This window comes from Pongo pygmaeus, chromosome 10, assembly GCF_028885625.2.
Source record: "Pongo pygmaeus isolate AG05252 chromosome 10, NHGRI_mPonPyg2-v2.0_pri, whole genome shotgun sequence".
Taxonomy (NCBI): Eukaryota; Metazoa; Chordata; class Mammalia; order Primates; family Hominidae; genus Pongo; species Pongo pygmaeus.
In genome coordinates this window covers 121,860,262-121,887,030 of record NC_072383.2, presented here as the reverse complement: position 1 = coordinate 121,887,030, position 26,769 = coordinate 121,860,262, and the positions used below count along the sequence as shown (strand labels likewise).

The 26,769-nt window shown below is 49.1% G+C and overlaps 1 protein-coding gene across 21 annotated transcripts in view; it reads left to right on the top strand.

Annotated features, from left to right (window-relative positions):
- PITPNM2 (phosphatidylinositol transfer protein membrane associated 2) overlaps positions 1–26,769 on the top strand; it is a 167,983-nt gene that overhangs the window by 18,752 nt on the left and 122,462 nt on the right. For all 21 annotated transcript variants that reach the window (XR_008492736.2, XR_008492735.2, XM_063647165.1 and 18 more), the window contains one exon: positions 22,341–22,444. The gene's annotated coding sequence lies outside the window, so the exon portion shown is untranslated. The remainder of the gene's footprint in view (positions 1–22,340; positions 22,445–26,769) is intronic.

The window sequence follows — 26,769 nt, the reverse complement described above, 5'->3', positions numbered from 1 at the left end:
GCTTGTAGGGGCTGTTCATGAATACTGCTGAGAACCTCCAGTGGCTCTCGGGGCTGGACCACACCTTGCCCTGTGTTTATGGAGCCCTGGCTGTCCCAGACACTGGGAGAGGCGACCCCACACCTGTGGCCCAGCTGAGAGCTCCTTGCTCAGCAGTGTACCCGCCATGCTCTTGGGGGAGTGGAGGTGGGTGTTCCTGGCAGTTAACGGCCATGTCTGGTCACTGCGTATGAATGACATCTGTCTCTGGAACGCTTGTGCACCTGACGTTGGGCATGTCCTTATATGGCTCTCGCTTGCTCTCAGTGAGTGGAAAGATAAATACCTTTTCAAAGAGCAGATGCCAACTGTCTGCGGTCCCTGGCATCAACAGCTGCAGAGCGAGTAGGAGACAGCTCTGTCGAGGGGCAGGTGCTTCAGCCCTGGGGGAATCGCGCACTGGGTGTGCCGAGAACCCAACAGGCCTCATGCAGACAGCCTGAATGTGGAGCAGGGTTCTGCCACGGACATGCTGTGGGACCCTGAGCATGTCACATGCTTTCTCAGAGCTTCTCTTTCCTTCCTGCCTCTGGTTGGTCCTGAGGTTTAAAGGAGAATGTATGTGAAAGGGCCCAGCACAGTTCCTGGCACCTCCCAGAGCTTGACATGCACTTGGATTCATCCTTGTGTCTGGCCTATGTGATGATCCCTTCCAGTAAGCAGTCACAGTCGGCTGGGGGCTGCTTCTTCCATCAGGACCTTGTACAGACACAGGCTAGGAGCTGCTCTGGGAGGGCAGTGGAAGGTGTGGCTGGCTGGCAGGGTGAGGCTCTCTGATTGGGGCAAGAGTAAGGGTGATGTCCTTGCGAGATTCCAGATGGAACCAGACTCTCCCTCTGCCTCCTGGAGCCTCTGCTCCTAGGGCAAGCGTGCAGGGGCTTGTGCACTACCATATCTTTGTGTTAATTCCCTAGGGCTGCCATAACAACGCACCACAACTGGATGGCTTAAAACAATGAAAATGTATTCTCTAACAGTACTGGAAGCCACACATCCAAATTTTGGGTTTCGGCAGTTTGGTTGCTTCTAGAGACCGCAAAGAGTATCTGTTCCCAGCCTCCCTCCTAGCTTCTGGTGGTTGCAGGCCATTCTTGGCATTCCTTGACTTGAAGACATGTAATTCCAACCTCTGCCTAAGTTGTCACATGGTTGTCTCCCTCTGTGTCTATCTGCCTCTGTGACTTTTCTCTTGTAAGGACACCAGTCATTGGATTTAGGGCTCACTCTACTCCAGTGTAACCTCACCTTAACTAATGACATCTGCAGTGACCCTGTTTCCAAGTAAAGTCACATTCTGAGTTTCTGACAAGGATATGAGTTTTGGGAGGACATTCTTCAACCCATATAATCTCCATATTTGTTGAACGCATGAATGAATGTGAAAGTCATCCTCACATGTCTGCTCAGGTGTATTGATGTAGAATAGAAGGTGGGGATGTCTCTGGTGCCCTAGTCATGTGAGGGTGGGGTGGGGGACAGCACCAGGATCATCCACTTTTCCTGTCCAAGCCTCTCCTATTTCTGGCCTCTACACCCTAAGCTTAGCACCCTGGCCACCTCCTGACTCAGCCAGTTTTTCAGGTAGAAGCAATTACATTTATTACAGGGAAAGCTGTTCTCACCTTCCTTTCTGCCCAGCATCTCAAAGCTCTTTTTTTTTTTTTTGAGATGGAGTCTTGCTCTGTCACCCAGGCTGGAGTGCAGTGGCGCGATCTCGCCTCATTGCAAGCTCCGCCTCCTGGGTTCACGCCATTCTTCTGCCTCAGCCTCTCGAGTAACTGGGACTACAGGCGCCTGCCACCACGCCCGGCTACTTTTTTGTATTTTTAGTAGAGACGGGGTTTCGCCATGTTAGCCAGGATGGTCTTGATCTCCTGACCTCGTGATCCGCCCGCCTCGGCCTCCCAAAGTGCTGGGATTACAGGCGTGAGCCACCACGCCGGGCCAATCAAAGCTTTCTTTTGTTTTTCTTCCCCTTCCCCTTGGAGCCAAGAAGGACACAGGGATGGCTCGGTGGCCTTGGGCAAATGACCCTGCCCCCAACCTTAGCTTCTGTTTGCAAATGAAGGAGGCAGAGCTGGGTGTTTCCAAAGGTCTTTTCCATCTATAATTATCTCTACTGTTTTACTGCTGAGATAATTGTGGGCCAGGAAAGTGTGCCCTTCCGTCCCACACAAGGCAGGACTGAAATCCATAGGCCCTCATTTCCAGCCTGTCCCCAAATGCTCTGTGCCATCTCCTGGAAGCCCTCTGGGATTAGCATGATTCATATGTGGTTCCCTGGGGTCCTCACTGTGCCATGTGTGTGACACATTAATTCACAAGTACTATTGGCCTGGGCGACTTATCGAGACCCCATCTCTGCAGAAAATTTAAAAAATTAGCTGGGTATGGTGGTGTGTACCTGTAGTCCCAGCACTTTGGGAGGTCAAGGCGGGAGGATCACTTGAGCCCAGGAGTTTGTGGCTGCAGTGAGCTGTGATCGTACCACTGCACTCCAGCTTGGGCAACAGAGCAAGACCTCATCTCAAAAAAAACAAACGAAAAACAAAATTCACGAGTACTAGCCTGCCATTCAGATGGTATGCAGGAGTGTGCGTGTTCATGTGTGTGTGTTGTTTTCCCCGTGTTCCTCTCCGCTCTCTTTCCTCTGTAGGCAAGAACTCTATGCATTTTTCTGTGTCTCTGTGTTCCCCCAGTACAAGTACCCAGCACAGGACTCATTATGCTGGGTTGTGGGCCAGCCTCAGAAACATAAGTTAAATATTAGGAAATCTACTAAAAGAAAAAAGAGAAAAAAATACAAATAAAACAACTACTATGCTTTCAGTTATTGCCAGAAAAGCATTTGATAAAGTTCACTATCCGTTTAATTTTTTTTTTTTTCTTGAGACGGAGTCTCTGTGTTGCCCAGGCTGGAGTGCCATGGCACAATCTCGGCTCACGGCAAGCTCCGCCTCCCGGGTTCACGCCATTCTTCTGCCTCAGCCTCCTGAGTAGTTGGGACTACAGGCGCCCGCCACCATGCCCAGCTAATGTTTTTTGTATTTTTAGTAGAGACGGGGTTTCACCATGTTAGCCAGGATGGTCTTGATCTCCTGACCTCGTGATCCGCCCGCCTCGGCCTCCCAAAGTGGTGGGATTATAGGCGTGAGCCACCGCGCCCGGCCTATCCATTTAATTTTTTAAGAGACAGGACTCCCATATTGCCCACGCTGGCCTTGAACTCCTGGGCTTAAGGGATTCCCCTCCCTCAGCCTGCCGAGTAGCTGGGACTACAAGTGTGCGCCACCATGCCTAGCCTTATTATTCCTGTTTTTGAGATTGAGTTTCGCTTTTGTTGCCCAGGCTGGAGTGCAATGGCAGTGATCTTGGCTCACTGCAATCTCTGCCTCCCGGGTTCAAGCAATTCTCCTGCCTCAGCCTCCCGAGTAGCTGGAATTACAGGTGCCCACCACCACACCTGGCTAATTTTTGTATTTTTAGTAAAGACGAGATTTCGCCATGTTGGCCAGACTAATCTTGAACTCCTGACCTCAGGTGATACGCCCATCTTGGCCTCCCAAGTGCTGAGATTACAGGCGTGAGCCCACTGGCCCCAGCCTCATTAATCTTAAAAACGTAGAGACTGAGGGATAGGCAAATATTTCAACATGATAAAGAGTATCTCCCATCAGTAGCTACTTTAACTTTTTTTTTTTTTTTTTTTTTTTATATCGAGTCTCGCTCTGTTGCCCAGGCTGGGGTACAGTGGTGCGATCTTTGCTCACTGCAACCTCCGTCTCTGGGTTCAAATGATTCTCCTGCCTCAGTCTCCCGAGTAGCTGGGATTACAGACGTGTGCCGCCATGCCCAGCTAATTTTTTGTATTTTTATTAGAGGCGGGGTTTCACCATGTTAGCCAAGATGGTCTCGATCTGCTGACTTTGTGATTTGCCCGCCTCGGGCTCCCAAAGTGCTGGGATTATAGGCATGAGCCACCGCGCCCGCCCCCACCACCTTTTTTTTTTTTTTTTTTTTTTTTTACTTGAGACAGGGTCTTGCTCTGTCACCCAGGCTGGAGTGCAGTGGCGTGATTTAGCTCACTGCAACCTCCACCTCCTGTGCTCAAGTGATTCTCCCACCTCAGCTTCCTAAGTAGCTGGTGGGACTACAGGTGTGAGCCAGCTATTTTTTTTTTTTTTTGTAGAGATGGGGTTTCGCCATGTTTACCAGGCTGGTCTTGAATGCCTGAGCTTAAGTGATCTCCCTCGGCCTCCCAAAGTGGTAGGATTATAGGCATGAGCAACCGCACTCAGACACTTTATCCTTAATAGTCAAATGCTCTAGTAGCATTTTCCAAAGTATGTTTGAGGAACACAGAATGCTCCTGGGTATTGCATCAAAAAAGCATTCCAGGGCCAAATAACATCTAGGAAGCACTGCTGCTCTAAGACACATTCCTTTTAATGTCTGTTGCAAGACAAGCATGCCTTCTCTCTCATTAGTACTGATCGTTATTCTAGATTCAAGCCAATGCAACAGGCTAGGATAAAGAAGCAGGCCGGGCGCGGTGGCTCATGCCTGTAATCCCAGCAGTTTGGGAGGCCGAGGCGGGCGGATCACGAGGTCAGGAGATTGATATCATCCTGGCTAACACGGTGAAACCCCGTCCCTACTAAAAATACAAAAAATTAGCCAGGCCTGGTGGCAGGCGCCTGTAGTCCTAGCTACTTGGGAGGCTGAGGCAGGAGAATGGCGTGAACCCGGGAGGCAGAGGTTGCCGTGAGCCGAGATTGCGCCACTGCACTCCAGCCTGGGCGACAGAGCAAGACTCCGCCTCAAAAAAAAAAAAAAAAAGGAAAAAGAGGCAGGGCATAACTCTCAGGAGGTTGCAAAATGAATGTTTTGAGTGGATACAGCTGTTGTCTTAGGTTTTCAAAGTAGACAAACTCAAAATTAATTAGAATAAGACAGTATGGCAGCCTGTTGCAAGATAAGTAGGCAAACACTATTGTTTTTCTATGCGTCAGTGGAAACCATTGTTGAATTTGATGGGAAGGAGCACCTCTAACACCTGTTTGCTTGGGCATCAACACGCCAGTGACCTTATTTTCTGGTTAGAAACAAGAGTAACACCCAGACAGTTCAGGCAGCTGCCAGCGCCTCCTGGGTCCTCTGCGACCTGGACTCCTAGGAAATGGAGGGCAGCGGTGTAAGTGGTGTGATGCAGGGTGTTCAGCATCTCTCAGTGGGGTTATTCTGAGGACTCTTCCAGAATGTTTTGAACACATTTGTGCACCATTAAGTCATTGTCACAGAGCCTGGAAGTCCATTATTTCAAGCTCAACTCATCCTGGATGATGGATGCAACTTGAGGAGGGATGAACCACTCGTGCATTCTCCAAGGGCAGGGCTCTCAGAAATTCCCTGTAGCTTTGTGGTCCCTTGCCCTGGCATCCCCTAGACCACCGTGCTGAGGGCAATGTTTGGACGAGACCCCAGTGAACAGAGCCTGGTTGTTGGAAGTAAATCTTTTGCTCCTGCTGGAAACCAGAAAACAGACACTGCTTCATCACTGCCGTCATTCATGCAAGCTTCATCACATTTTCCCAGTCATTATCCTGATCTTTCTCAAAGGCAATTCTTGCCTCTCTTTCAATCAACGGAGAACCCTAGAGATAATTCAGTTTTTGAGGGATTGCTGAGTCATTCAGCTGACTGGGGCTACCACGATGAAACTGAAGTTCCAATGTCATGAACCAGGCTGTTCTCGGAGGCCACGGAAGGGGCGGATGGATGTGTGTCTGCCAGCTGTCCCACAGGCTGAACCCATCATGCTGGCCATACTTCCTAAGTCATTCTCCCTCCTCCCTAGTTCTTTTTCTTTTCTCTACTCACTCAGTGTGGTTTTGCTACTTTTAATTTTCTGCCTTATTTTAACCATAGTGGTTTGCATGACCACCAGAGGGGTCAGTGTGCAGTTCTCCTAGGACTAAAGCCCTCCAGCTTTGTGACAGCTTTTCGTCTGAAGCTTGGTGGTCTGATCTGCAAGTTGGCCCTCTTCTATATGGTGGGAGTTGTAGTCAGCCTGCTTGCCAGACTGGATTGTGGAGAGTAGTAGGGCAAGAGTGACAGGTTAATAGGGCAAGAGTTCCCAAGCTTACCCAAGGATGTGCATCAATCCCTGCAGAACCCTTAGCAGTTATATTCAACTCACTGAAGGGTCTGCTTGGTTTTTAGATCTTCTTTCTGATTCTTTAGGGATATGAGGGTCACAGGATTAAAAGGTAGAGCCTAGGCCGGGCATGGTGGCTCAAGCCTGTAATCCCAGCACTTTGGGAGGCCGAGGCAGGTGGATCACAAGGTCAGAAGATCGAGACCATCTTGGCTAACACGGTGAAACCCTGTCTCTACTAAAAATACAAAAAATTAGCTGGGCATGGTGGCGGGCACCTGTAGTCCCAGCTACTCAGGAGGCTGAGGCAGGAGAATGGCTTGAACCTGAGAGGTGGAGATTGCAGTGAGCCGAGATCACGCCACTGCTCTCCAGCCTGGGCGACAGTGCGAGACTCCGTCTCAAAAAAAAAAAAAAAAAGAGGTAGACCCTAATTTTTTTTTTTTTGAGACAGAGTCTTGCTCTGTCACCCAGGCTGGAGTACAGTGGTGCAATCTCGGCTCACTGCCACCTCGGCCTCTGGGGTTCAAGCAATTCTCCTGCCTCAGCCTCCTGAGAGCTGGGATTACAGGCGCGCACCACCACGCCCGGCTAATTTTTTCGTATTTTTAGTAGAGACAGGGTTTCACTATGTTGGTCAGGCTGGTCTCGAACTCCTGACCTGATGAGCCGCCTGCCTTGGCCTCCCAAAGTGCGGGGATTATAGGCGTGAGCCACCACTAATGTGGTTTTAAATAATGGATTTTAAAATTGTTCGGGCCATACATTTTCTTTTTCTCTTTCTTTCTTTTTTTTTTTTTTTTTTTGAGATGGAGTCTCGCTCTGTCACCCAGGCTAGAGTGCAGTGGCACGATCTTGGCTCACTGCAACCTCTGCCTGCCAGGTTCAAGCGATTCTCCTGCCTAAGCCTCCTGAGTAGCTGGGATTACAGGCACCTGCCACCACGCCCAGCTAATTTTTGTATTTTTAATAGAGACGGGGTTTCACCTTGTTGGTCAGGCTGGTCTCAAACTCCTGACCTCGTGATCTGCCCCCCTCGTCCTCCCACAGTGCTGGGATTACAGGCGTGAGCCACAGTGCCCGGCCTGTACCATACATTTTCTTTGCATTCTGCTATTCCAAAAAAAATATTAAATATTGGCATTTTAAAACATAAAATAGTTATTAGAATTGAAATTTTAAAAACTCCTGTTAAATCTGTAGCATCAACTTAAATGAACCGTCAGTGGTGTACATCATCCTTTGATATGACTGAGTCTGCTTTTTGTATCCAGATATCAATTATTGATTTGTTTTTGCTTCTACCTAACTTCTTCCTTCTCTAACAATTCAAGACTCACAATCTTCTAGGATTCAAAGAACATTGTTTTTTGAGTGCTTTAGAATCATTTACTCATTCATTCTTTCACTTACTAAAAAACATTTAACATTTGGGAGGTTGAGGTGGGCAGATTGCTTGAGCCCAGGAGTTTGAGACCAACCTGGGCAACATGGCAAGACCTCATCTCTACAAAAAAAATACAAAAATTAGCTGGGCATGGTGACACATGCCTGTAATCCCACCTACTTGGGAGGCTGAGGCAGGAGGATCAAGGGAGCCCAAGATATCGAGGCTGCAGTGAGCTGTGATCTCACTGCTGCACTCCACCTGGACTACAGAGCGAGACTCTGTCTGAAAAAAAAAAAATTTTTTTAACAAAACATTGGAAAGGCTATGCATGACAGTGCACCAGACATTAGCAAGATTCTAAAGATAAATTAGATACATTCCTTATGGAACTTACAAACTCATAGATTACAGTTCAGTAATAAAATGTAAAGATCATATATATTTTAAATATTATTTGGGTAAGTAAGTAATGCATTATACTTGGTACCAAAGTGAAAAGCAGCTACAGGCAAACATAAGACTTCTTGCCAGGTGCGGGGAGGGGGGAGGGATAGCATAGGAGATATACCTAATGTAAATGACGAGTTAATGGGTGCAGCACACCAACATGGCACATGTATACGTATGTAACAAACCTGCACGTTGTGCACATGTACCCTAGAACTTAAAGTATAATAATAATAATAAAAGAGACTTCTTGCCACGCCTGTCTTCAATATCTTAGTTTTCCTTCCCAGAGACAGCGATGGTTGCTAGTTTTGTGTGCGTGTCCTCTTTCAGAGAGATTCTCTGTATATATTAATGTATATTACTTTTTAAATTTTTTTTTTTGAGATGGAGTTTCGCTCCGTTGCCCAGGTTGGAGTGCAGTGGTGCGATCTTGGCTCACTGCAGCTTCCATCTCCTGGGTTCAAGCGATTCTCCCTCAGTCTCCCAAGTAGCTGGAATTACAGGTGCACAACACCATGCCTGGCTAATATTTTGTATTTTCATTTTATTTTTTGAGACGGAGTCTCACTCTGTCACCCAGGCTGGACTGCAGTGGCACAATCTCGGGCTCACTGCAACCTCCACCTCCTGGGTCCAAGCGATTCTCCTGCCTCAGCCTCCCGAGTAGCTGGGGTTACAGGCATCCGCCACCACACCAGGCTAATTTTTTTGTATTTTTAGTAGAGATGGGGTTTCACCGTGTTAGCTAGGATGGTCTCGATCTCCTAACATCATGATCCTCCCGCCTCGGCCTCCCAAAGTGGTGGGATTACAGGTGTGAGCCACCGTGCCCCGCCACTTTTTAAATTTTAAATTTCATTTTTTTTTTTTGAGGCAGAATCTTGCTCTGTTGCCCAGGGTAGAGTGTGGTGGTGCGATCTCCACTCACTACAACCTCTGCCTCCTGAGTTCAGGCGATTCTTGTGCCTCAGCCTCCCAAGTAGCTGCGATTACAGGAATGTACCCCCACACCTGGCTAATTTTTGTATTTTTTAGTAGAGCTGGGGTTTTGCCATGTTGGCTAGACTGATCTCCAACTCCTGGCCTCAAGTGATCCACCTGTCTCAGCCTCCCAAAGTGCTGGGATTATAGGCATGAGCCAATGCTCCCGGCCTAAAAATTTAATTTAATTTAATTTAATTTTTTTTTTTTTTTTTTGAGAAAGAGAGAGGGTTTACTCTGTTACCCAGGCTAGAGAGCAGTAGTGTGATCATAGCTCACTGCAGCCTCGAACTCCTGGGCTCAAGAGTAGCTGGGACTACAGGCATGTGCCACTGCACCTGGCTAATTTTTTTATTTTTGTAGACATGGAGTCTTGCTATGTTGCCTAGGCTGGTCTCAAACTCCTGGCTTCAAGCAGTCCTCTCACCTCGGCCTCCTAGAGTGTTGGGATTATAGGTGTGATCAACCTTGCCTAGCCTATATTACTTAAAAACAAAGCTAAACACAAATGGCTGCCTATTGTTGTGCATCTGCTTTTTTGACTTCACAATACATAAATCCTGCAGATAGTTTTCTGTTGGCTCATGTAGAGTTGCTCAGTTCTTGTAATGGTGGGCTTAGTATTCTGCTCATGGGTGGACCATCATGTGTTAAACCAGGTCCCTGTTGATGGGGTTTTAGATTGTAATAGCAGAAGATGGGAAGCAAACAGTGCTGTAGCAGGCATCTCAATAAGTAGGTTTTCATGCAAATATACTCTCATGTCTGTAGAATAAATTTCCAGAAGTAGAATTGCTGGGTCAAGGAGTGTTTTTCTTTTATTTTTGTTAGCAATTGCTAAATTGCTCTCCATAAAGGTAGTACCAATTTACACTCCCACTTACAATGTGTGAGTGCGAGGCAGTGGTTTTCAACCTCAAAACCCCAGGCAACGAAGAGCTTTTAAGTAAAATAAAAATCTGGAGAAAACTCCTTCTGTGTGAGAGCCTTTTCTACCGCAAAGGGCAGGCTGTAGGGTAGTTCCTGGCACGGCCAGTTAAGACTGTTCATTCCCATTAGCTGCCAACTTGCACATGACTGAGGGGCTCTTGGGTTTTTGGATTCTTGTAGTCAGGTTGTGGTCTGGAAGGTATGTTCCTGGTAAAGGGTGGGGGCAGCAGCACCTTGCCCCTTCTCTGTCAACTTGTTTACCACTGAGTATCTAAGAAACACCAGAAGCTAACCTTCAGGGAGGTTATGTTTTTGGGGGAGCTCAGATGTGACCAGGAGGCCTATCAACAGGCTTGCGACTTGGATTTCCCAGATCTGTAAGTTGACGTCATTTCTTCTTTTTTTTGGAGGCGGAGCCTTGCTCTGTCGCCCAGGTTGGAGTGCAATGACACCATCTTGGCTCACTGCAACCTCCGCCTCCCAGGTTCAAGCGATTCTCCTGCCTCAGCCTCCCAAGTAGGTGGGACTACAGGCGTGTGTCACCACGCCCGGCTAATTTTTGTATTTTTAGTAGAGACGGGGTTTCACCATGTTGGCCAGGCAGGTTTCGAACTCCCGACCTCAGACGATCTGCCCGCCTTAGCCTCCTAAAGTGCTGGGATTACAGGCATGAGCCACCGCACCAGGCCAATTAACATCATTTCTAAAGAGGTTCCCCAGGGAGCTGGGGGCAGGAGGAATGGAGAGTTAGTATTTGATAGGTACAGAGTTCAGTTTGGGAAAATGAAGTTCTGGAGGTAGATGGCAGTGATGATTGTGCAACATTGTGAATGTCCTTCAGACCATTGAACTGTACACTTAAAAATGGTTGACGTGTTAGCTGGGCATGGTGGTGTGCGCCTGTAATCCCAACTATAATACTTGTGAGGCTGAGGTGGGAGGATCACTTGAGCCTGGGAGGCAGAGGTTGCAGTGAGCCAAGATCACGCCACTATACTCCAGCCTGGGTGACAGAGCGAAACCCTGTTTCAAAAACAAACAAACAAAAGGTTGACATGGGCTGGGCATGGTAGTCCAAGCCTGTAATCTCAGGGACTCAAGAGGCAGAGGCGGGAGGATTGCTTAAGGCCAGGAGTTAGAGACCACCCTGGACAACATAGACCTTTCCTCTACTAAAAAAAAAATATGTTAAAGTCAGATGTAGTGGTGCGTGCCTGTAGTCCCACCTACTCAGGAGGCTGAGGCAGGAGGTTTGTTTGAGCCAGGAATTCAAGGTTGCAATGAGCTGTAATCATGCCCCTGCACTCCAGCCTGGATGACAGAGTGAGACCCTGTCTCAAAAAAAAAAAAAAGAAAAGAAAAAAGTTATTATGGTAATTGTTATGTTATGCGTATTTAACCACAAACACAAAAAAAGGTATAATTCACTGTAGCTATCGTCTCATGAACAAAAGGAACACTAAGAAGTAGGAAAGATCTAAGAATAAAGAAACTAAGTGGAGCTTTTTGATTTTTGTTTGTTTGTTTTGACACACAGTCTTGTTCTGTTGCCCAGGCTGGAGGGCATGATCATGTCCTACTGCAGCCTCAAACTCCTGGGTTCAAGAGATCCTTCTATCTCAGCCTCGTAAAGTGTTGGGATCGCAGGTGTGTGCCACCATACCCCGCCAAACTGGAGCTCTTTGAACAGCTTGGCCCATTAGCCATGTTCTCATTTCTCCTTGAACTGGTGAGAGCTTGGCCAGGCCTGGCGCTGACCTGCTCACTGGGGTTTGGGAGTCAGCAGAGAGGCCTCTGAGGGCTGGAGCCAGAGTCGGCTCCCCAGAGAAGGAGCCTGGGCTGGGCCTGCAGCAGCTGTGTGTTCTGAGAAGATTCTATTCTCTAACTTGGGAGACCTGGGGCTGTCTCATTTCTCTGTGTTTAAACAAAAAGTGTGTCTCTGGCCTGCTGCCGGATGTTTTGGAGGCTGGTTCAAGTGAAGCACCCAGTGATCTGGGTGTGGTCTTCGTTATGCTTTTCCATTTTCCCCAGGGGCTCAGATAACTTTTGCAAAAAGAGCAGGTGAGCAGAGCGGATGTTTGTTTAGAATGACATGGTGGCTCAGAGTAGGTGCTCAGAGAGGTTGTCCCTGCTGGGGCTGTGGTGTCTGACCAGCAGGGAGGAGCTTTGCAGAGGTATTGCGTGGCCTCTGCACAGCCATCCTGCCTCACTAAGGTGCTAGGTGTTGTACCAGCAAAGGTCATCATCCCAGACTGTAATTACTCTCACGAAACATATGCCACTAAATCTCAGTGCCTTTAGAGGATGTGGATGTGAGCTCACTCTCACTGGCCAGGGTGTGACTGACGGTGAATTAGCTTTATGCCACATCTGGCTGAGGGCTCTGACTCTTCCATGATCCAATCTCCATATGAGAGGTCTGTGGTCATCACTCTACTTGCAGAGAGAGAGGCACTAGTCCTGTAGAAGACCAAGGAACTCCTGTGGCACTCTTGACCACAAGGAGGCTGCTGCCCTGGGCCAGTGCCTCCCAGCCAACCTGTGACTATTAGACCAGAATGCTGCTTAGACCCCTGTCGTCTTACCTCTCCTTTCACAGCCAAAACACAGATTCCAGGAGGTGAGGGGCCGTCCAAGCTCACAGCCAGTTGGAGTCAAAACTGGCTCTTGAACCCAGTCCGTGAACTCAGGTCCTGAATGCTCTGGTTGGGGCATTTTAAATCTTAGAGGGTGTTAGTTATAAGGTGACCTTAAATCTGCGGGTTCATATTTGACAAAACCAAAGCCAGGCCTTTGCTGCAGGTGTGCCCTCAGAAAGCCCTTGTCAGCTATGCAGCAAAACCCCGGCAGGCCATACAGGCACCTGTGATGAGTTTCCCTTTGACTCACTGGTTGTCAAGTAGGTAACATGACTTCACCATATTCACAGGGCAGTATGGTTGCTGAGCTGACACAGCCTCCTCACGTGGGTGGCAAGCGTATGCTTCCCATTAAGAAAATTGCTACTTTTGAACGGGCTCCCAACAGAACTTTTTCTCGCTTACTAAAATTAAGAAAATAATAATAAAACAAGCCACCCAACACCCCAAACTCAAAAAAAAAAGAAGAAAAGAAAAAGAAGAAATATTTAGCATTGACCCAGAAAAAAAACCTCTGTATTCAGCCTGCTATTAGTACTCATGGAGCCACACGGATGGAACGAAGAAATTCTCGTTTAGGTGTGGTTAAGATCACATCCTCGGCCGGGCGCAGTGGCTCACGCCTGTAATCCCAGCCCTTTGGGAGGCCGAGGCGGGCGGATCACGAGGTCAGGAGATCAAGACCATCCTGGCTAACACGGTGAAACCCCGTCTCTACTAAAAATACAAAAAATTAGCCAGGCATGGTGGCGGGTGCCTGTAGTCCCAGCTACTTGGGAGGCTGAGGCAGGAGAATGTCGTGAACCTGGGAGGCGGAGCTTGCAGTGAGCCAAGATCGTGCCACTGCACTCCAGCCTGGGTGACAGAGCAAGACTCTGTCTCAAAAAAAAAAAAAAAAAAAAAGATCACCATCCTCTATGCTTCTAGATAGAGCACAGCCTTTAGTTGTGCTACCTAATCCTTGTCCCTACCTCCCGAGCATGACAAAGCTTAGGCAGAAGCTGCTTCAAACACAAATGAACTGTGCTGAATTTTCCTCTGAGAATTCTCAGCAGTCCCAGGAGATCATTGGAGAAATCCCCCAGGTGGCCGCAGAATCAGAGCTGTCTTGCTGCGTTAAGTCTTGTTGGATCACTTGAGTCCTGAAGAGGCCCTTGATAAAGGGAATAGTTAGACTATTGTCATCAATGCTGAGCCCAGATAGATCTGGGAGTGGGAGCTGGAGAACTCTGCCCCTGACCTGCAGATGACTAAAGCTGACAGTGGACACAGGCCACACGGACACAGCCGAGTGACACTGTTTCACATCCCTGCAGCCTGGCCTCCATCAGCACTAAGGCACAGCATTTGCGGAAGGGCCATGTGTTCGACAATACTTACTGCATCCAGTAGCCAGATGGTCTAAACAACCCATCAGTGGTATGGTATGTAAATATTTTCCATCATTATCATGGTGCTGCCGTATTGACATTAACGAGGATGAAGAATTACTCTGAGGAGCTCTCCATTAAGAGCCAGTCAGGCCGCAGGCGGGGCTGCAAAGCTGTCCCTACACCCTGGAGGCTGACTGCTTTCCAGGCTAGCTTGGTTTCCTCTTGCTGCCTCCTCCCAGGCACAAATTCCCTCACACACTGGCCCCGTGGACATTCCCCTCAGAGCTCTTCCCAAGCACAATGTCTGTTTCTCATCATGAACTAATGTTTTCCACTATTGGGAAGAGCTTTGTGACCCAGCATATTTCCCTCTTTGCTTTGCCTACCAGGAAGCACACAGCTAAGATTTTTACTCATTTGCTTTTAGATTGTTCTCAATTTGGAGCCTTGATAGAGATTTTCTCCCTCCTGTTTGGTTGCTTTCTTTCTTTGCTTATCTCATGTTTGGTGGGAAAATGTGGTGAGCCTATGTTGTAAGGTTTTTGGAAGCAGGCAGTATGGATAGAGCTTGAACAGGTTCCCATCATGATCGCAGAGTACAGAACTGGTCTGTATCCAATCTCCCTGAACTGTCACCTAGACTGGTAGTTCTAAGAAGGCTAAGATTAGACCTCAGCCTAATTCTCCTATGTATCTCCTGCATATCTGACAATTAGTATCAATTTGGTGAATGTATTAGTTAAGTAATACTAACTGCTAGACAATTCTCTAGTCTCAGTGGCTTATCACAATAAAGGCTTATCCCCACTCTTGTCTTAGTTGAATTGCATGCTCTGCGAGTGGCCTCCATGTGGTAAATTGGGGACCCAGGATCCTTTCACACTGTGGCTCTCCCATTCCCTGGGGCTCCCCTGGAGTTCTCCAGTGAATCTGTGCATTCAGCTGGCTGGTAAGCAGAGAAAGAGGGAGCATAGGAGATTGTGTGGGGCATTCTGGGGGCCAGGCTTTGTAGTGGTGGACCTCCCCTACTCATATAAGTAGTCCCGTAGCCTCACCTAGAGTCCAGGGGGCTAAACATGATTTAGGAAGAGGAAATTGGACCATGCCAGAGTCTGCCATAGTGAGATATTGAACAATGAATGAACAAATCCATGAAGGACACAGAGAGCAGAGCAGGACTCCAGGGGCACACATCTGAGGAGCCCAGTGAGCACATCTGTCTGCCTTGCAAACCTAGATGCAAGTCATTGGACTTGATGCAAGGCTTTGGATTACAGGTCAGTATTCCCTTCTGTCCAAATCATAGGATTGTAGAATGTTGGATCTGAACTGAGAGCTCTTTCAGAGGTCATCAAGGCCAGCCTCCTCACTCTACAGATGGGGAAACAGGCCCAGTGAGCAGAGCTGACTTACCCAGAGTCAGCAGCCAGAACTCTGGTCTCAATCCCATGCCAATGATCACTTCACTGCACTCAGGGAATCCCATCCATATCTCTGTCCACAATGTGCAAACCCCTGCTCTGCACGGATAGATAGAGAGTGGTGTAATTAAGTGACAGCTTGAATTGATCATCTGATGGCCTGCTTACTCCATAGGATCACTGGAGAAATTCCCCAGCCTCACGACAGCTGTTTGAAACTCAGCACCGGCTTCATTTCAGCATTCACTCCATTGGGATATTGGGAGTGGAAGACTACTCTCTTCCTAAGACTCATTTAAGCACTAATGTCTCTCAGCAACTCTCATATGTGAGGATACAAAAGGTCTTCATGAGTCTTATGATAGAAGTAGAAATTCCTGCAAACCCGCTAGAGAGCTTGGCCACCATCAATACCTATTGCTGCTTAACAGAGTACGTCCAAACATAGTGATGCAAAGTGCCATTTTATTTATTTGCTCACAATGTGGCAATTTGGGCAGGTCCCAGTGGTAAAGTTAGCTCATCCCTGTGCCACTGGTGTCAGCTGGAACAACTTGACTACTTGGGGTGGGGGACACATTGACAAGGTGGCTGGCTGCACTCCTGTGGCTGGTGAGATGGTACTGGTGCTTGGCTGTATCTGCCAGGGCTGCTGGCTGGGACATCCGTTCCCCTCCTCATCACCCCTTGGGCAAGGTACAAGTGGTTGGCTTCTTGCCTGGCTTCAGCTTCCCTAGAGTTCAAATGCAGAAGCATCCAGGCTGCCACCACCACTTCATTCTCCTCACTCCTCTCCTCCCTTCTTTTTTTTTTTTTTTGAAACAAAGTCTTGCCCTGTCACCAGGCTGGAGTGCAGTGACATAATCATGGCTCACTGCAGCCTCAACCTCCTGGGCTCAAGCAATTCCCTGCTTTGGCCTCCTGAGTAGCTGAGATGCAGGAATGTGCCACTGCTCCTGGCTAATTTTTGTATTTTTTGTAGAGATGGGGTTTCTCTATGTTGCCCAGGCTGGTCTTGGACTCCTGGCCTCAAGTGATCCTCTTACCTTGGCCTCCCGAAGCACTGGGACTACACATGTGAACCACCACTCCTGGCCAGACTGTCTGTCTTTTTTAAGGCTAATATTCCATCGTGTAGATAGACTACATTTTGTTTATCTGTTCATCTGTTTGTGGATGCCTGGGTTGTGCCCACCTTTTGGCTATTGTGAACATTGCTGCTGTGAACATTGGTGCACAAATACCTGTTTGCATCCTGCTTTCAATTCTTAGCCAGGCCTCCCTAAGCTTAGAGATACAAACCTGGCACAGTGTTACTTCCATCCCATACTGTTGGCTAAAACAGGCCACAAGGCCAGACTAGATTAAAAGGGAGGGGACTCCACGAGGGCATGGCTCATTGAAGGCCACCAAAGTAACAGTCCACGGCAACCACCCTGGGAAAAGATCTTTGCAGACCCATTCACACAAACCCTTCCAAAGCCTGGCTGTGCTCCTGGATGCCTCTGGAATATCCAGGTTCCCATGGCCCAAGCAAGGTCCTACTGGAGCCACTCAAGCCAGAACCCAACTGTTCCCTCCCTTGGAGAAGGCTGCACGCTTGTGCTGTGTTTTGTATTGCTGATGGTGGTGCCTCCTATTACATAATCTGTTATTCTGTGCTGCACAAGGCCCTGGTTACTTGTCAAAAGTTTCTAAAAGCCAGCTGTATCAGCTCCAGGCAACTGGGGGTGCTGCCTCTCCCTCATAGTATTAGTCACTCTGTACTTAGCTAAATTTAACTTTTTATCATCCAAATGATATTTTTGTGGGCTTGGGATTTTACATAATGCTACCAACTGCTGCAGGCTAAGAATTTCTCCTTTTTGTTATGTGTGTGTGTGTGTGTGTGTGTGTGTGTGCGCGTGCGCGCACGCGCGTATTGGGTTTTTTCCCTCCATCAACTTCTGCACGGTTCAGGAAGGCTTGCTCAGTTTCTCTTCCCCTGCTCTGCTTCCCCAGGTCTGGGTTTTGTTCTTTGGGCTCTGCTTTTGCCACTTGCCAGCAGAGAGAAAAATCGCTCCTAACAGTCTTTTAATGGCCCTGCAACTGCTTCCGCCTTCACTGGAGGTCTCTCCACTTTGAACGTCTCTGAGGGTTTCCCTGCTGCCTCCAATAATCTGGGCTTCTGAAAGAGAAGCTCAGCTCCAGAGTAGAGTGTTTGTTGAAGAAGATGGAAGGGAGGGGGAGTAGGGTCATGAAATAAGAAATCCAGCCAGCCAGCCTGCCCAAGGCGTGGGGTCCATGATGCCAGCTCCTCCTCTCGGCCTGTGGGAGGGTGGGTAATGGTGGAGGGTTCAGAGCTGTTCTTGGGAGAATACAGGGAGGTGTGTGGATGAGAGGATGGAGACCCAGCCTCAGAAGGGTCTGGAGCAGCACGTGGGGAGCTGGAGACACATCTCAGCCACCTGACTTTCCCTGAGTCCCCACTGCTCAGAGGCTGTAGCACGCCTGGCCCTCATGCAGGGATCTCGGGTCTACACCATAACTGTGCCTGGGAGGTGCCTTTCTTCATTTTCCTGAGGAGGAAGCTGAAGATCAGCTCAGTGAGGTGAAGCAGCAGTAGTAATCACAGCAGCAGCAAAACACTGAGCACTTACTGTGTGCCAGGCATGGTGCTAAGCACTTGCTTTCTTTAGCTCATCGACTCTTCAGCCATTCTGTGAATTAGGTACCAGTATCCACTCTCTTTTTTAGATAGGGAAACCAAGTCCCAGAGAGGTTAAGCAGCTTGCTTGAGTGAGGCCTCATAGCTGGGAAATGGAGGACCACATTTCAGAACCCATCTACCTCCAGGACTCCTCTTGCCACCCAGTTCCGTGGCCTCTTCTAGGCTACATGGCTTTCCAAGGGGCACACTGGGACAAAGGGGAGAAATGGCACTTGGACTGTGCTCATTTCCTGGCGTTACTGGGCTGATTCCAGCCTGATTCCGGCCTGATCTAGTTGCCAAGTTCCTCCCATGCAAGCTGTCTTTAAAATAAAGCAGGGTGTATATGTATAGGCGGTCTCTGGGAGGATTCGCCAGAAACTGGAATTTGCCTTTGGGCAGGGAACTGGGTGCTGAGGAATAGGGACAAGAGAGAAACTTACTGTCACCCTCTAACCATTTTATCCTTTTGAGTTTTGAAGGTTTTCAAAATACAAATGCATTACTTGTCTTAAATTAAGTGATGTTATCTTATTAAAAAATTAGGAATAACTAGGTGTATACCCAAAAGAATTGAAAATAAATGTTCACACAAAAATTTGTACAGCAATGTTCACAGTAGCATTTATTCACAATAGCCAAAAAGTGGAACCAACGCAGATGTCCATCGATGGATGAATGGATAAACAAGGTGTAGTGTATATAATGGAATATTACTCCATCATAAAAAGAAATGAAATACCGACACATGCTATAACATTGGTGAACCTCAGAAACATTATGCTAAGTGAAGGATGTCAGACACAAAAGGATATGTATTGTATGATTCCATTTATGTGAAGTATCTAGAATAGGCAAACCCACAGAGGCAGAAAGATTAGTGGTTGCCAGGGGCAGGGAGGAGGGGAGGATGGGAAGTGACTGCTTATGTGTACAAGTTTTCTTTTTGGGGTGATGAAAATGTTCTGGTATCAGATAGTGGTGATGGTTGTACAACATTGTAAGTAGACTAATAACCATTGACCTATATACTTTGAAAGGGTGGGGTTTTGTTGGGTTTATAGATGGTCTTGCTGTGTCACTCAGGCTGGAGTGCAGTGGTGTGATCACAGTTCACTGCGGCCTTGATCTCCCAGACTCAAGTTATCCTCCCAACTCAGCCTCCTGAGTAGCTGGGATTACAGGCATGTGCCACTACACCCAGCTAATTTATGAATTTTTGTAAAGATCGGGGGGGTCTCACTATGTTGCCCAGGCTTGTCTTGAACTCCTGAGCTCAAATGATCCTCCTGCCTTGGCCTCTCTAAGTACTGGGATTACAAGCATGAGCCATGGCACCTGGCTAAAAGGGCGGGTTTTATGGTGTGTGAATTATATCTAAATTGAAAAAAATTAGGAACCATGCCTCCAGATGGAGTCAAAGGCCATGGTCTATTGTCAGCACTCTGTACAGTTTGCCGTGGTTCCACCTACCATACGTATGGGTCTCTCTCTACCCATTACTTAGCCACCTGCCTCACAGTCGCCATGTCAACGGAGGCTGGAGACAGCAGTGTTTAACTTCGGCAGCACTACCCACTCATTTGGAACTTACACTTTCCACAAGGGCCAGCCTGAGACGTGTGGACGTCTGGGCAGGCTAGTAGCTGGCACCCCATCAAACTGGTATTCTTTAAGTGTTTGTTTGACATTTATTTAGTGGGGATGAGGAGAGACTGATATTCTATTAATAGGAATCGTATAGAGAAACAGATTCACTTGCTAATTCACTTTCATGGACTGAAACAGAGTCGGGGATCTGAAAATTTTTTAGGAAAGCAATTCTGACTTCTGTTGTTCTTGTCCCCTAAGGTATCTTTTTGTTTTGTTTTTCTTTCCCCTGCAGTTTTCCAAATCATTCAAGCAGTATATTGAAGATTTAGGCTGGGTGCAGTGGCTCACGCCTGTAATCCCTGCACTTTGGGAGGCTGAGGCAGGCGGATCACGAGGTCAGGAGATCAAGACCATCCTGGCTAACATGGTGAAACCTCGTCTCTACTAAAAATACAAAAAAATTAGCCGGGCATGGTGGCAGTCGCCGTAATCCCAGCTACTCAGGAGGCTGAGGCAGGAGAATGGCATGAACCCTGGAGGCGGAGCTTGCAGTGAGCCGAGATAGCGCCACCGCACTCCAGCCCGGGTGACAGAGCAAGACTCCGTCTCAAAAAAAAAAAAAAAAAAAAAAAAAGTATATTGAGTATTTGGATTTAAAATTTAAAGGAATGAAATGACATGTTCCTGGAAAACAGCAACACGATGTATTATTTGGTCTTGGATGCCCTGCTCCCCTCCAGGACTGTGACTGCATGTGTATGGAGCGTACATTACATGCAACAAACCCCAGCAAGGATTTGTGTTTTGTTGTGACTTTCCATGTCCCCTTAGGGCAGTGGACAGATTCACTGTTTACCATTTATGTGAGGGGTCACTGGAGGAAAACTGAGTTAGCCAGCAGCACATTTTAATTTCTTTCCAGGGATGTTTTGAGCCCCCTGTCCCTAGAGATCTGTTCCCCAAGTAGCTGCCTACTGGGTTGGCTCCTTAGCCTGACCCTGCACTCACTTTTTTCGCTTTTAATACTTTTAGTCAGAAGCATAATTCCCTGCAGTGCCTCTCTTTGCATTCTGAGAGTGCTTTTCTCTCATAGCCCCTGTGGATCTAATTCTGCGGGGTGTGAGTCACCACTGCCCTTCTCACCCGCCGAGAAGCATTGTGGTGGGCTGGAGCGGGGCTGGCCTACCAAATCTGGCTTGCCGTTGATGGGTGCGTTACCATGGCAAACCGTCAACCCTCTCAACAGCTTTCCTCACGTCGAACATGGGGAGACTTGAGAGTTGCTGGACTTAACTGTGGCCTACGGTGGCATGTAGAGGCAAGGCTGGAAGGCCAGCTTGCTCATGGTCACTGGGAGGGCTGGGACCTGCATCCACTCTGCTGTGGGTGCCTGGGCTGTTTTGTTTGTTCTGGGGGTTGAGTGTGTATGTGGGTGTGTATATGCAGCCATGGAGACAAGGGGCTGGGGCAGGACAGCGATGGAGCCTCAGTCCCACAGAGGAGCTGCACGGGGGTGGGCATGCAGGACGCGGTGGCGGTAGCGGGGTTGGAAGAGCCACCCGCTCCCTGCAGCCACACCTCCCACTGCTGTGTATTGCTAGCTATCTTCACACCTCCCCAATTCCACTCTCCCTCCTCTGTCTGGCCGTTCACTTGGCAGTTGATGACTTTGCCATCCCCAGCCACCATTCCATTTCCCTTTGTTAGGGCTGTGCTTGCCCCTAGCGGGCATGGACTGGTGTCTGAGGAGACCCCCACCATGCCTGTCCTCAGCTCTTAAAGCAGGGTTGCCCTGGAATTGGGCATCAGTTCCTGAAACACTCCCAGATTCGATAGCCAGCAGACAAGCGGCCTCTCTGTCATGGTCATTGGAGAGCCCTGTAGGCTGCTACCTGCTCTCTGGGCCCAGGGTCAGGAGGCTTGTATGTGTGTCAGGCAAATAAGAATGTGTGTTGAGCTGCGAGGTGGGCTACCCGGCTTGTCTGTGGTCCCTGCAGGAGCCCTGGGTTGGGTAGTGGCTTCAGTGGTACCTGTGAAGACTTTGTCATCTCTGAGGCTGTTGGACCTGCGACTCTTTGGAAATCCATTTCTCCACCTTTTTCATTTTGTTTTGAATGCTTGTCTCTGGTCTCTGGGTAGTCAGATCACACTGCCCAGCTGGAGGGGCTTGCTGGAAGGCTGGAAGCCATGAGCATCACCCCACAACGTGACCATGCCCCTGTCCCGGCATCAGGACGCCATCCTCTCGGACTGTGTCTCCCACTCTTCTTCCTGCATTACCTCATTTTCCAGCCTCCTCTCTGCGATCTGAAGTCCTCCAATCCCAGTGGGGTTCATAAGTGAAAATCAAGGTTTGAGACAGAGCTCCAAGGGGCTTCGGAAATAAGATGGCTTATCGTGTGTGCTGATGGTCTCAGTTTCCGCTCCCTGAGCAGTTTTCCTAAGTAGAAGGGGTGCTGGGTAATGTTGGGGTGTATCTGTCACCAATTCTGAGTTAGACACTTGCTTCCTGAATGGTCCTGGGCTGGGTCCCTTTGTAAAATGGAGACACCTTTAGTCAGATGTCCCCTGTTCAATCCTCTTGGTCCATCGGCATTGTGGGTCTCCCAGTTGGATTGGTGTGGAGTGATAAGAGTCCAAGTGTCTCACCTCCTCTCCCATTGTGCTTCTCCCTGCAGGATGCTGGCACGTGTGTCCTGGTCCTCGACACCCTTCTGTGAGCCTAGGGACCCATTTCTCCTCCTGTGACAGGGACATCAGTGGAGCCTTCTCAGACCCACAGGTAAGGCCGTCCACCTGTGCAGTAGCACCGTACTTCCCAGAGCTGAGGCCCTGCAGGCCACCCTGGCCTTTGGTGTTTGAGGGTATGGAGACTTTATTGCTGTTTCCCTTTTCCCCTAAAAACCGGACTATTGTTGGGCGCAGTGGCTCACACCTGTAATCCCAGCACTTTGGGAGACTAAGGCAGGAGGATCACTGGAGGCCAGGATTTCAAGACCAGCCTGGGCAACATAGTGAGACTGCGTATTTCTGGAAAAAAAAAAAAAATTAACTGGGTGAGGTGCCACATGCCTGTAGTCCCAGCTACTGGGGAGGCTGATGTAGGACGATCACTTGAGCCCAGGAGTTCGAGGCTGCAGTAAGCCATGGTTGCACTACTTCACTCCAGCCTGAGTAACACAGTGAGACCCCATCTCTTAAAAAAAACACTATAAACCTGACTTTATCTGATTCATGTGGGGTAGATTGTATTTATTGATTATGCTTTTGCAAATATTGACTTCTCTTCACTAAATATGAAAGACTGATGTTCTGCCTCTGGTAGCTTTCGATTCCAAATAGGATAAAAACTGCTTGGGTTGGCCTTTGAGGCCCCAACGGCTGCTAGTCTCCTGTTTATAGAGCACCCCAGGGTGGCTCTTTTCTGTTTGCTCTTGAGGCTCAGCCTGGCCTGCTCTACCCTTAGTACATGGAATAGGACAGGCAGGAGTTTTGCTTCTTCTGTGCTTTGGCTGGGAAGCTCAGGCTCTGGCTACTCCCTGGCTTGGGCAGAGAGCAGAGGCTGGGCGCTGCCTTGCTCAGCTGCCCACAAGTCATGGTCAGTGGCCCAGAAACAAGCATGAGTGTGGTTTTTAATGCACCATCCCTCTGGATGTACAGTGAGAAACCAAGGCTGAGTGGAGGGTGGGCCTGAGCCTCTGTCTTGAGTCTCAGGGAGTGCCAGGTCTAGAGACTGAATGGCCCAGGGAGTAGCATTCTCTCCCCTCCCACCCCCAGCTGGCAGCAGGAGCCCCTGGCCTCCCAAGCTTCTTTCCATTTTGTATTTCTGCGTCTCAGGCACAATCCCTGGCCTTGGCCCCGTTTTCCATGCCAAGGCCTTTGTTGGGTGGAACAGGAGGTAAACTGATTTTTCCTTCTTTTTTTCCTAAGTGTTGATGAATCTTTCTCCCTGTACACTCATTGGCTAGTTTCAGCTTTGGAGGCATGGAGGATGGATGTTCCATCAAGGGAAGCTAGCAAAGCAGAGGTGAGGATGCTGGTGGGGGTAGGTTTAATGTACCCAGCCCCTGCTGCATGGGGCTGAGACTCACAGTAACCATGAGCAGTGCCTTTTAGGGTCCCTTTTTACACAGGAAGCCGAGGCTCAGAGATGGCAGATATCAGCTCCAGGTTGCACAGCTAGTCAGTGGTGGGATTGGGATTGGACCCTGAGTCTAGACTTGGAAGCACATGGCATGGTTTTCCAAATTTGGCCTGTGACTCACAGGGCCCTTGGTTCAGCCCAGGCTCAACCGTTACTTGCTGTCTGATCTCAGGTAAGTCCCCTCCCTTCTCCGGGTGCCCTCATCCTCACTGGGAAGATAGGGCACGTTGTGATGGGGCCTCTTAAGTTGCCTCTGGCTCCGTAGTTCCAGGCTGGCACCGTGGACTGTTATCTTCTCTAATTGCTCATTCTTTTCAGTTGCTGTGAAAAGGCCTCCAAGTGCTAAGAGGAGAGAGTGCTATGTTGTATTTTTTGTTTTTCTGTTTTGTTTTAATTCACTTTCCAAGGTGTCACAGCTACTGGAGTGGATGTAGGGGAGGGCGCATAGTAACACTCAGCCCTGACTTGCAGCTTCTCCAGGGGTCACTCGGGTTCTGCGGGGTTGGTTGTCCTATTGCCAAAGGTCTTGGCTGCCAAGTCGAGGCAGGGCCCGGTGAGAGCTCTTCTGCCCTGCGTGGCCTGAGCACTGACATTGCTCTGAGGGACGCTGCTTCAACACAGCCTTGGTCTCCTGTCTCCTTTCTTACAGGAAGGAGGTTCTATTCCTTCTTAACAACTGCATTCCAGAGTGCAGTGGCTTTGCAGAGACCATGGCCTTGCAGCCCACCTCATCCGAAGGTCTTCACTTAGACCTAAAATGTCTTCAGGAATTGTTCTGCTCCACTCATTTGTCCATAAAGTATTTATTGTTACTTAGTATGCACCAGGGACCATTCCAGTTGCCAGAGACGCCACTGTGAACAAAACAGACAGGCATCCCTGCCCGCGTCTAGTTTATATGCTGGTACATTCTCTGCGCTTTGCTTATGCAGTTCCAGCATCCTGAAATTCCCTCTTCCTACCTCTACCTGTCAGGTTCCTGTTTCACCTTCCAAGCCCATTTCAAACAGCTCCTTTCCTCTAAATTTCTTTGCAAGGCCTGGGTCCACATTAGCCTCTCCTTCCTCCCTCTGTGCTGTCACGGCATACTGCTTGGACCTCAGAATTCTTGGCATCATTTTCCCTGAAATATTTCAGTGTCTGTGTCTGCTGTTGGCCTGGGAGCCCTGTAATGTGGGAGACTTGCCTTTGGGCACCATCCTTTCCCCCCAGATCCTGGACTAGAGAGCTGGTACCACCTGCTTTTCCCAAAACCCTCCCCTAGAAAATGGCAGGCCCCGTGTGAGGATGGTTAGGGTTGCCCCCTCCATGCCTCTGCACCCCTGCTTGGGAGTTTGTGGCATAGTGACCACCAGGCCCTGGTAGCGAGAGTCATGGCGTGGAGGGAGGCCACACTCCCTGGGGTCAGCTAAGAACGAGATCTTTCCTTCTCCTCTCTCCTCCACAGGGGACTGAGGAAGGAAAGGGCTCAAGGACCAGGGTTTATTTTTAGAAAAGCTCCTTGCTGTGGAGGAACCCAGAGCCCTTCCTTCCAGAAGGTGGGGGTGGCAGGTGGTGGGTGGGGTAGCTGGGGTTGTGTCTCCTACTGCTTGGCTGTCTTTCACAGTAGGGGTCTGCCTTAAAGAGGAGGGTCCCAGCCGAGGAGAATATTTGCCCTTAGCCCTCATAGTTGAAGATGTTTGCCATTCGGCACTGGTGAGCAGAGCTTCTGGCATTGCCATGAGCCTCAGTGTCCCTTGGGCAAGAGCTCAGTGGGGAGGGTCCTGGGCCCAGGCAGTGGCTTCCTTCCGGACTCCCCGTGGCTCAGGCAGGGAGGGGCACTTCCTGCCATTGTCTCTGTGACAGGCCTCAAAAGGTCACTGTCTCCTAAGGAGAAAGAGAGCTCATGACATGGGCAGGGCCTCAGACCACAGCAGCAATGACACAGACTTTCCAGGGCACGTCCCTACCTCCCCATGCTATACCCTCATCCCCACCTCCAGCCCCTTGGATGAAGTCCCATCCCAGGTGAAGAAGGGACTTATCTCCATCCGTAGCAGCAGCAGAGCCCTACCTGCAGCAAGGGCCTTGCTTCCTAGTCCCTCCTCTCAGGCAGCCCTAGTCCCACATGGGAATGCAGGCCTGTCCGTCCCTGTGAGGTTTAGGTCTGTGATAAGTCTCGCATGTTAGAAAGCTGCCCAGAGAGCCCAGAGCATGGGGAGGTTATGGAGAGGAAGTAGAGGGCTGAGTGCCCTCATCCCCTGGAGCAAAGATGCTGCCCTGAAGTCCACAGAGAGCTCCTCCTCAGCTTCTTTGCTGTCACCACAGAGCTTGGTAGAGATCTGGGCACAATCTGATGACCCATGTCATGCCCCGGCCAGTTCTGTCACCTGTGCCCCTCCTGACTGCTCCCATCTACATTTTGTTTATCAACATGGTTCTTTGACACACACCTGATGCTGCTCAGTACGCAGGGCTTTAGCCAGAAATTGCTGGCTCTTCTCAGTCTCCTCTTGTTCCTGTTCCCCGGAGCTCTGGGGACTGACCCCTGCATTTGCCTTGTTTGCTCTGATGCAGCATGTCTTCCTGAGAATGTACTTTCTTTTCTTCCTTTTTTTTTTTTTTTTAAGGAATTATTTACTTATTTTAGAGATGGAGTCTTGCTCTGCCACCCAGGCTGGAGTGCAGTGGTGTGATCATGGCTCACTGCAGCCTTGAATTCCCGGGCTCAAGCAGTCCTCCCACCTTAGCCTCCTGAGTAGCTGGGACTATAGGTGCACACCACCACACCTGGCCCAGAATGTATTTTACTTTCAACAAAGTGGCAGAAGCCTGCATTCCTCTGGCTTGTGCTTCAGAAGGATGTCTTCTGGCTGCCGTGTTGAGAGCAGGCTAGCTGGGGTGAAGAGAGGAAGCAGGGGGCCTGTGGCAAGACGATTGTTTCTGGGCAATGTTTTTGGTCACTTGTTGAGGTTTGCGCAGGC